The following is a 10,974-nucleotide window of genomic DNA, read 5'->3' as shown; positions in this document are numbered from 1 at the left end:
CCCAATCTGTCCTTGCTATATGAAAATGCATCACTGTTATTAGGATGTCAGGAAAAAATATGCTTAATTAGGTAAAAGTTAAATGTAAATAATGTAAATATTTCATATAATTATATTTTATGTATAAAATTATCCTCGGTGTGTCATTTTGCCTTTCACGAGGGCAAATTACAAACTGTGAGTGTGTGTAAATAAAAAAGAAATGAAAAAATAAAACAATATATTTATATTATGGCATGCCATTCAGGAAATTAATCTTTGAATATATGGAATGAAACTTTGAATATATTAAGTGAAACTTTGAATATATTGAACGAAACTTTGAATATATAGAATGAATCCTGAATATATTTAATTAAACTTGAATATATTGAATGAAACTTTGAATATATTGAGTGAAACTTTGAATATATTGAGTGAAACTTTGAATATATTGAATTAACCTTGAATATATTGAATGAAACTTTGGATATATTGAATGAAACTTTGAATATAGTCAATGAAACTCTGAATATATGAAATGAATCCTGAATATATTTAATGAAACTTGAATATATTGAAAGAAATCTTGAATATATTGAATGAAACTTTGAATATAGTCAATGAAACTCTGAATATATTAAATTAATCCTGAATGTATTGAATGGAACTTGAATATATTGAATGAAATCTTGAATATATTGAATGAAACTTTGAATATGTTGAATGAAACTTGAAAATCCAAAGAATTTGGCCACCGGCTTCCCAGGAGTTTGGATGAGCGAGTCCCCAAGCGGACGCATGTAGATTGTCTTTCTCCGGTGGAATGGTTCTGGTTCGGCTTGAAGGCACCTGATGCGGTATCTTGTCTCCCCTTTTGCAGAATGATGCAGGCAGTTGGCCGAGTGGCTTTTGAGCAGGGTCGAGTCAAAATAACCCCAACAAAAATTGTGTTTTCAAGTAAACTTGGTAAAAAAAAAAAGGAATTATTGGTTAAGTTTGCCCCGTGGATTTTGCTTAGGAGTGAGATAATGAGATAAGTGAAATAGTCAAAGTAGAGGGTAAATAAGTGACAAAAAGGGAAAAAGGAGTCTAGAGTCTGAAAGTGTAAAATAAATTATAACTGAAACAAACAAAATAAAATAAAACTAAATTAAACAAAAACTAAAGAATGGGGAGAAAAAGACTCAAAACTACTAGACTGAAATAGAAAACTAAACTTTTTCTCAAACGACAGCACGCTTCGCTTTCACTGGCGAGGGCGGAGTTTCGTCACTGGTTTACATCCAATGAAATGGCGGGTCTGGATTTCTTTGTATAAGCCGTCCATGTTTCCTACGAAGAGCCGCGAAAACGACTTCAATAGATTTTTTTTAACTACTTCAGTAAGTTGTCCGGACCAATCACATTCCCTTACGTCATCGTGCTAACGTCCAGCCAATCATAGATTGTGACGTCACCAACAGGCGCAGGGCAGATCTGGTAACCCGAGCACATCTGGTACCTACACTGGCATCCCAAAGCACATTCAAAGAATACATTAATACCATACTTATCACACAGGCATTAAATGTAAGCAATGTAAACATGAATCAGTTGACATGTTCAAACAAGAGATGACGATGGATTATAGTGAGTGACCAATAAAACTGAAAATGTATTATTCACACTGTTCAATGACTGACGGTTATTCCGTCGGTTGGACCTCCAGTTCATTGTAACACACACACATTTAATTGGCACTAATGCGGTAGTCACCATATTATAAACAGGAGAATAAAATACAGAATGATTTTAATTCCAAGATTCGCTGTCGCGATCTGTAGATGGCACTGTGGTTCCACGGCACGACGGTCGGGTCTTACGGCGTAATATTAACTTTGCTGGTGTTTTACGTACAGCGTTGTGGAAAGTCAGTAAGTAATTATGAGGCATATTGGTAACAGATTCATTAATCCATCTGAAACTGGCTCTGAAGTTTTTCTTTATTTCCAACAAGGGTGTGTCTTTTGTCCGGATGGTGGGTGTCATGTCTTAATTTACAGCTCTTTAGATAAGGATGATAATGCTCGTTCTTGGTACGCACCCCACTGACCTATCTGGTACCAAAAGGTGGGTCTGTGTTTATCCAACTCAGCTCTGGCCGGCCGAGCAGATGTTAATCTAACTCCAGAATCTTTCAAAGGATAAAGGTCCTTGTTTGGAATGTTTTTTCACTCAGTTTCTCATGATTGTAAATTAGGGGGTTTGCTATTTTGAAACCACTCCTAACAGATCAAAGAAAAAAGGTATCTTTGGGTCTCCCCCCTTTTACTGGTCATTATGAGTACGCTACACAGTGCTGTAAAACATCAAGCTGGAGAAGGCGACTCTCTGTGCTTTGGTTATCCCAGGGGTCACCTGAAGCAGCTAAAATTTGGATGTGGGAGGACTTCAAACAGTGAACCAGATCTTTATCCTTGCAGAGTTACTGAGGGGAAAAGTCCCCGTATAACCAAACCAAAAGTTGTGTCCACATTCTTGGCACTAAATCAAGTGTGATTTGTGTTCTGTATAACGATCACAAAAAATTGGATCCATTAAGCACAACACTTGACTGTAAAAGAGTTTCAAAAGGTTTATTGACAAAGATTATGAGAATACTTAGGACACCTCAGGACACCTTTTTAGGAGCAACCAGTCTTTGTCCAGTCCACTAGCTTAGTGGCAATTAGGCCGACTCCTGTGTTTTTCATTGCGAGTTATTCCAAGGACTTACCTTGCCTTTGTCTCCTTAGTGCTCATTTCCCTGGTCCACTCTCCTTGCTCTGGTTTTCTCATGCCAGTATTGACATCCATGGTTGCATTCCTCTCATTAGCCTGTTTCACTTATCTGCCTGCGTGCCCTGCCACTGACTCGGAACCTTTCACCACAGCATCCTTCCCTCCACCTTGGATTCCCTCTGGAAATAAGTAAGGACAAACCAACCACTTCGGACTATACACCATCCTGGAAAGCCAACCTTCTCCTTCCTCCCACAGAGTTCCACGTCCTCCCAGATTCAGCTCTCGACCCTCCACAAACTCCACTTATTAATAAATATTAATTACTCGATTACGCGAGTGGAGGGCCCACGTGGAGGTCCCTTCCTGAGTCTTCTTTGGGCTAAGCCGGCAAGCTCCCTCCCAAAGCCTGGCTTCAGGGAGGCGCCCCAGTTTCCCTTTTTTTCTGGATGAGGTAACTGCTTTCTTCTGGTGTCGCTCCATCGAGGTCTTTGAATCACTCTTAGTCTGACCCCTACCCTGAGACCAATTCGCAATGGAAGGCCCTACCAGTGGCTAATGTCCCTCCCCAACAACACAACTCCCAGGATCACAGGGATGCTCAAACCCCTCCACCGTGTTACGGTGGTGATTCTACAGAGGGGCAGATGGGGATGGGGATAAAAAAGAAAAAACTTATGTTCCATCCTTCCATCCATCAATCCATTTACTGCCATTTACTTGTGTCTTGGTTGTACTGTCTAAGCCAATCTCCCTCTTCCCAGTCACCTCCTTCAGCTCATCAAGTTGTTCCTAATCAGAATAAGAATCAAGTTCATTGCCAAGTAGGTTTGCACTTACAAGGAATTTGACTTGTAGTTGGTGCAGAGTATTAAGTATAGAAAAAAAATATATAGAGAATCTTCAAAAAATAAGGAGCTATAGTGCAAGCTGGATGCTATAAATACTACAGATGTGCAGATATAGAAGTGGTCCCAATTAAATAGAGATTGTGCGTTAATGTGATGCAGAAGGTCTGCAGATGCCATGTTCATGTAGCTTGTAGGTCTGAAAGGGGAGAGAGAGTCAGTGTCAAGGGGGGCTTCGGGCCTTGTTGATAAAGTTAGTAGTGGATGGGAAGAAACTGTTCTTGTAGCGTGAGGTTTTGGTCCTGATGGTCCTGATGTCTCACAGTGTTTGTGATGGGGGTGGGAGGGATCAGCTACAAATCTTCTCTGCACACCTCAGAGTCCTGGACGCGTACAGGTCATGGAGAGATGTAATATTACAGCCAATCACCTTCTCTGCAGACCGAATGGCACGCTGCAGTCTGCCCTTGTTCTTGGCGATGGGAGCAGCGTACCAGGTGGTGATGAAGGAGGTGAGGATGGACTCAATGATGGAGGAGTAGAAGTGCACCATCATTGTCCTTGACAGGTTGAATTTCTTCAGCTTCCGTAGGAAGTACATCCTCTGCCGAGCTTTCTTCATGAGCTCCCACTTGAGGTCCTGGGAGATTATAGTTCCCAGGAAGTGGAAAGACTCCACATTGTCAAATGTGGAGTCACAGAGGGCGATGAGGGTAGGTGAGACTGAGTTCTTCCTGAAGTCCACAACCATCTCCACTGTCTTTAGAGTGTTGAGCTCCAGGTTGTTTTGGATGCACCAGGTCACCACATGGTCAGCCTCCCACCTGTAGGCGGACTCATCATCATCATCAGAGATAAGCCCGATCAGAGTGGTGTTGTCCGCAAAACTTCAGGAGCTTGATGGACTGGTAACTGGAGGTGCAGCTGTTGGTGTACAGGGAGAAGAGCAGAGAAAAAAAGAACACAGCCCTGTGCTGATGGGCTGTGAGTCAGAGACGTGTTTTCCCAGCTTTACATGCTGTGTCCTGTCAGACAGGAGGTCTGTAATCCACCTGCAGGTGGAGTCAGGCACACTCAGCTAAGAGAGCTTCTCCTGAAGCAGAGCTGGGATGATTGTGTTAAAAGCAGAGCTAAAATCCACAAACAGGATCCTGGCGTAGGTACCTACGGAGTCCAGGTGCAGGAGGATGTAGTGGAGGGACAAGTTGACTGCATCGTCTACGGACCTGTTGACTCTGTAGGCAAACTACAGGGGAGCCAGGAGGGGGTCGGGGATCACTTTGAGGTGTGAAAGCACAAGGCGCCCAAAGGCCTTCATAACCACGGAGGTCAGGGCGACAGGTCTGAAGTCCTGTGAAGTCTGTGGACCTTGGGTTCTTGGGAACAGGAATGATAGTTGTAGCTAAATTATAGTCTCTCAAGTGGGTCCTGGCTCTGCCCCAAGGTCTCCCAGTAGGACATGTCCGAAACACCTTATGTTAATTAGTGCAGTTCAGGGATAAGAAGGGAATAAATATTCCTCCCAGCAATGGTGACAGGTGGTACTATGGTAATGGCACAGCTGTTTAAAAGTATTGTGATGGTGTAATGAATATGATTAAAATGCATAAATATAAACCCTTAAAGTCCCTTAGAGTCGTGTGTATATTATTAAAGGCATAGAGTAGATCCGAGAAGTCACAGTTCAATGTTCTGGTTAATGATAAATGATCTTGTAGGAGTTTGATGTTGTCATTGTCAGTGTTATGTCTAAAAAAGCCACGGGGAGAGGTCTGTGTCATAAAAGAGCATGTGTATTGTTTGCCGTTATATTTCAGAATTGGGGGTATTTGCTGACATTCATTTATCTCTCTTGGGAATTGATAGCTGACTCCAACGTTTCTTCCTTTGAGTTCTCCCTCTTTGATTTAATACATTTCTTGTTGTTTAAAATGGGCCAATTTGGCTACGATGAATCTTTGTCTTTGTCTGTGTTTGTGCCTTAACTGATATGGCACTGCTGTTGATGAAAGAACCAGTGACCAGTGCGCGTTCTACATATTTATGTCTATGGTAGGAATTATCTTCAAACCATGCAACACTTTTATGTCAACATGGCCCTGTGGAGTGAAGAAATTAAAGACCAATCAATAATCATTTAGAAGTTTAGAGGTTTTTGTTGGACTTTAATATTTGTAAACCACAGAGGACAATCAACAAATGTGTTGAAGGGTCCACAAATGTTTCACTAAAACTGGCCACCTGCAATTCATAAATATGTGCAATGCTCCACAAACATTCCCATGTGACAGTTTGACTGGCTATTTGCATTCTTTTTAATTTAGGTTCCAAACAGTCAACAAAGAATCCAACTCAGAGCAATCCAAAGTTATCAACCTACATATCTAACAAAATGTTAAATGCAACAAAGACATTAAACACAAATTTCAGTGAAATGCTATTGTATTGTAAGTCTTAAAGCCCACAGTCTCAGATAATTTGTCCAATTCATATACTTACCACAGTATTCCACTCTAGATTTTTCAGTTTCAGGGAAGGATAGCATTCGATACAAAAAATCCAGCTTGGTGATGGTTGGGAAATACCTTATCTGTCTGCTATCTCACAAAGGTCAACCATGGTGAGGCCTGCATGTAACATTCCAACTCTGTGATGCAAGTTGCTTCAAACAAAGGAGCAGTCCTTGTCTAGGCAAAAGGACTAGTCTGACCCTAAGTCACTATAGACTTTACAATGCACACCTAGATATAAAAATGCACCTCATTGATGAGGAAGCCCAAAATCAGAGGGGTTCCTCCTGACTCGGGGGGTGACATCACCCACGTTATAAACACTGCTGGACACAGACCCTCCCTACTTTTTCTTTTGCATTAGGAGGCACCCCCGTTCAAACTGAAAAAACCTTGGTTTCAGGCCGCTATTCTCTGGACAAGCAAAAGATTTGTTCAAAGAACATTTTGGATCTCACACAGCTGTTTGTGTATTTGGTAATCTCTACACAAACTTGCAGTAGTGATTATATGGAGCCTAATCTTCAGGAGGGACTGTAACTCATATCATATCCTCCCCATTGATGCTGCTGTGTTTTCAGCTGCCTACAGATGGGCCAGCCACACCAGTGGACCGCTGAATGAGCAGTCCACTCAAATCATTTTTCTTGAGCTCCCAGGACCTGTATTCTTTTTCCTGCTTGAGGAGTCCTCATTCCAATCATTAGCAAGAGGGATCTCAAAAAAGAGGCTTGTGTCTGGGCAGAGATCACAATGTGTATCATCAATGTTGTTGGGTTCTTTTTGCATTTGTTCACTTCTCCTTTTTCTTGCTGCAGCATGTTAAACATTGCATACTTGAGCTTTTGCATCCACGTCACTGGCTATTTGTTAATATGTTTCACACCAAGAGGAAAGCCAGTCCGAGTCTACCAGTTAAAGGAGCAGAGCAGTGAGGTTGCAATCACACACAAGACTTCTGTGTGGGAATGAGTGGACAGCAGTTTTACCGGTGAATTGAAACTTCTCTAGCTTTGTCTGTTTCTATCCTCCTCTCTTCTTTCCTTTCTAATGGACATCTCAGTCAGACCATTCTTTGAGGGACACATCATAACTCTACAACTTAGTTGGCCTCATGCCCTGTATCCTAACAGCAGGAGACAGTATCTTGCCTTGTCTTTGTTTACATTGGGCAGGCTCAACTCTCTTTTGTGTTAGTACGAGATAGTCACAAGTAAGATATCGTTGGTCAATGCCACCTCGTGAGACTTGGTAAACTACATGATTTCCATTGTTTTTGCTGTGCACCCATTGTTGCCATTTGGCTGTCCTGGCTGCCATCTTAGATTCCCACGTGAGCAGCCAAGCCACGTGACCACGCCACATTTTACTCCATTTACATTATACTCATCGTCATATACATCACACACACACACACACACACACACACTTACACAGCCACTGTGACACTGATGTACATACACTGATATGTCTTTATTGCTGACTTGAATGCTTCTGAATAGACCAGCTGTTGTTTTGCAGCTTAATATATAGTGTTTTGAACTAAAATACTATTGATTGCTATTATGTATTGCTGGTGTTGATAAAACTTGCTATACTTTAAAGTTTGTGTTTATTTTGCACATTTGTTTGGCATTACTTGCATAGTTAATGATTTGTATGAAAAAAATTTTATACTTCAAATCCTCTGTACTTATCCTGCTCAACTTACGGCTACATTTAACATTGTCAACCACAGTATCCTTTTGTCCATACTCTCTAACATGGGCATCACAGGGAGAGCACACTCCTGGTTTGAATCATACCTCACTGGTCGGTCATTCAAAGTATCCTGGCTTGGTCACACTTCTGCAGTGCACCACGTCGCCACAGGGGTCCCCCAAGGTTCAGTACTGGGACCTCTTCTCTTTGCCATATACACCACCTCACTGGGCCAGATCATCCGATCACATGGCTTCTCATACCAATGTTATGCTGATGATACCCAGCTCTATCTGTCATTCCCACCTGACGACCACACGGTCTCAGCACAAATCTCAGACTGTGTGACATATCAACATGGATGAAAGCCCATCACCTCCAACTTGACCTCCCAAAAACTGAACTGCTTGTCTTCCCAGCCAAACCAACCATACACCACGGCATCTGTATCCAAACTGAACCCCTATATCTTGCTCCATCAAAGGTAGCTAGAAACTTGGGTGTCATGATTGATGACCAACTAACCTTTAAAGATCACGTTACCTCTGTTGCTCGTTCATGCCGCTTTGCATTGCTAAACATAAGAAAGATCAGAGCATACCGAAGCCAACATGCCACCCAGCTCCTGATACAGGCCATGGTCATCTCCCGCCTTCACTACTACAATGCTCTCCTAACTGGTCTCCCAGCCTGTGCTGTAAAACCACTGCAGATGGTCCAGAACGCGGCGGCACGTCTCGCCTTCGATCAGCCTAAAAGAGCACGTCACCCCTCTGTTCATTGAACTCCACATGTAGTTTATTGTTAGCTTTTTTTATATAGCTTGTTATATCTTCATTTGTAAGTTGCTTTGGATAAAAACGTCTGCTAAATGCATAAACATAGATAACTGTCCTTTGCAGTCCACCAACCATAATCTATTGATGCTAAACTCATGTTAGACAAAATACAAATGCTGTCTGCTGTTTAGCTAATAACTAACCTTGTGGATTGCCAAAGCTGCTTAAACTGAACTAAAACGTAATGTGACTTCTCTTAAAGAAAATTTACCAGACACTGTTGGTGATCGAGCAGGAGCTGGATTAGTTATTAGTAGATATTAATGTGTCCAAGGACAGTTATTAATATTCAATGAAATTATTAATGAAAATCATTACCTGCAGGGCACCAGTCAAAAGTCAAAGTCAAATTTATTTGTATAGTGTCACGATTTACATTCTGTTTCATGTCTTGTCTCGACATTTCCTATTTTATTTTGAAAAATCACTAACTTTCCCCTCTCGTTCCAGGTATCTTGCCCTTTCTCCCGTGTCAAGCGTCTGATTGTCTTCCCTGATTCCAAAGTGTTTCCACCTGTTCCCCTTGGTCCCTCATGTGTTCAAATAGTCTGCGTTTCCCTTGTCTTGTGCCAGTGTGTTGCCTCCAATCATGAGCCTCACTCTCGCGTCTTGTTCCACAGAAACCCACAGTCACAGATTCCTTGAGCCTGCAGTGAGCGATCCTCCTGCAGCCCTAGTTTATCACAGTAAGTTCAATAGTGTAGTTTGTTTCTCCCTTTTGGAGTGATTTTGATTTGTAACCTTTTCATAGTCCACTCCGTTAAAGGAGCATTGCGTTTCGTTTGCTAGTTTAATAGTTCCTCCACTAGTGGAGTGATTTTATGTTTTGTTCTTAGAACTTTGTGCCACCATTGAAGGAGAGCCTACAGTTAATGTTAAGTCCGCCCCAGTAGGAGAGCGTGGAAGTTTATTTGTAATCTTTAATAGCCCTTTGTTTTCCTCCTAGAGGAACACTATGAGAGGTTTTTTTAGATAACTTTCATAGCTGCACTCAGACTCTTGGTTTGCTCTGTCTGGAGAGCCTCAACCTGTTTTTTTTTAAAAAAGAAACAAAAAAAACCCAACATTCTTTACTTTGAACTCAACCCTGCATCTGTGTCCTGTGTACTCGAGGCCTTGACACTGGCTGGGGTTGCTGAATTTTGGTTTGGCGCCAACACTGTTCCAGTAAAAGTCAGTCAGATGTCAGTCGGACCGGCCGGTTTGGGAGCTTCACCAGATATTGCAGTGTCATTTGGATATATCCAGGGAAGTGTGTGAGCCAGGTCTGCAGTGTGAGGCTCCACATCCGCTGTTATCCCGTGTAGAAAAATCTGAGTTAGTCCTTTGGCACATGAAGCCTGCACAGGAGCTATCATGGAGTCAATAAATTCCTCACTCATACGAATTTCTTGCAGCGTTTCAATCCTCTTCTCAAGCTGTGTTATCTTCAGAGAGAGTCGCTCACACTCTGTGCAGCTCACTGATAATGTTAAATTTAAAAGTTAAATTTTGTTCTCTCTGATTCTCTTTGCAAACAGCAGGGCTAATACTGTTTACAAATATACACTGAAAAGTAAAAGAATAAAATTATATCCAAGACTCGTGGAAAGAAGTAGAATGATTTAAAAGCAAATAAAGCAGGAAGCAGAGTCTGCACTCTTCAGAAGCAGGAAGAGTGTAGATGCAGTGACTTAAGTCAGAAGCTCATAATTAAAACCCAGTACCAGAAAGGCCATGCAAGGCAAGATGTTCAAATCCCTGTCTGGGTTTCCAGTTCTAGTCAACAAAGACTTGAAAGGTTGGTGTGTGACTTGTGTTTAAAGGTACCAGGTTAAACAAAGGAGTTTGTATGCAAGATCACAACTAACATCAACTCAACTCAAATTAACCTTATCTTCAAAACATTATCACCATAAAATCTTAGAAAATACATGTCAATACAATGCACTTTCAGAACAAAGGATGTCCCATGCTTAGCTGTGTGGTACCAATGCTATTGCCCAGTGTGTTGTGTTGTTACCACAGACCTTGGAAATGTTCAGTCCTTGAAGAGACCTCTGTCCTCAGATATATGTATACATACATATATCTATATCTATATATATATACTATATATATATATATATACATATATATACATATATATATATAGTCTATTAGATATATCTAACATATATATAGTAGATTACATATATTAGATAAGATCACATTAGATTCAACACCCAGACAATCAAATACAGTTTGGCGTCTAACCAGTGCAAATAGCAGCTTATTAAAGTGCAGTAATGGCTATGTGCACCTGTCTGTGGGGTGAGGTAATGTGTATGTGACTGTCTGATTGTGTGAGTGTGT

The sequence above is a fragment of the Leuresthes tenuis genome, unplaced genomic scaffold (genome assembly GCF_036924035.1).
Source record: "Leuresthes tenuis unplaced genomic scaffold, fLeuTen1.0.hap1 SCAF_10, whole genome shotgun sequence".
NCBI classification, from domain to species: Eukaryota; Metazoa; Chordata; class Actinopteri; order Atheriniformes; family Atherinopsidae; genus Leuresthes; species Leuresthes tenuis.
The sequence above is the reverse complement of the archived record's forward strand: the minus strand, read 5'-3'. Positions refer to the sequence as shown.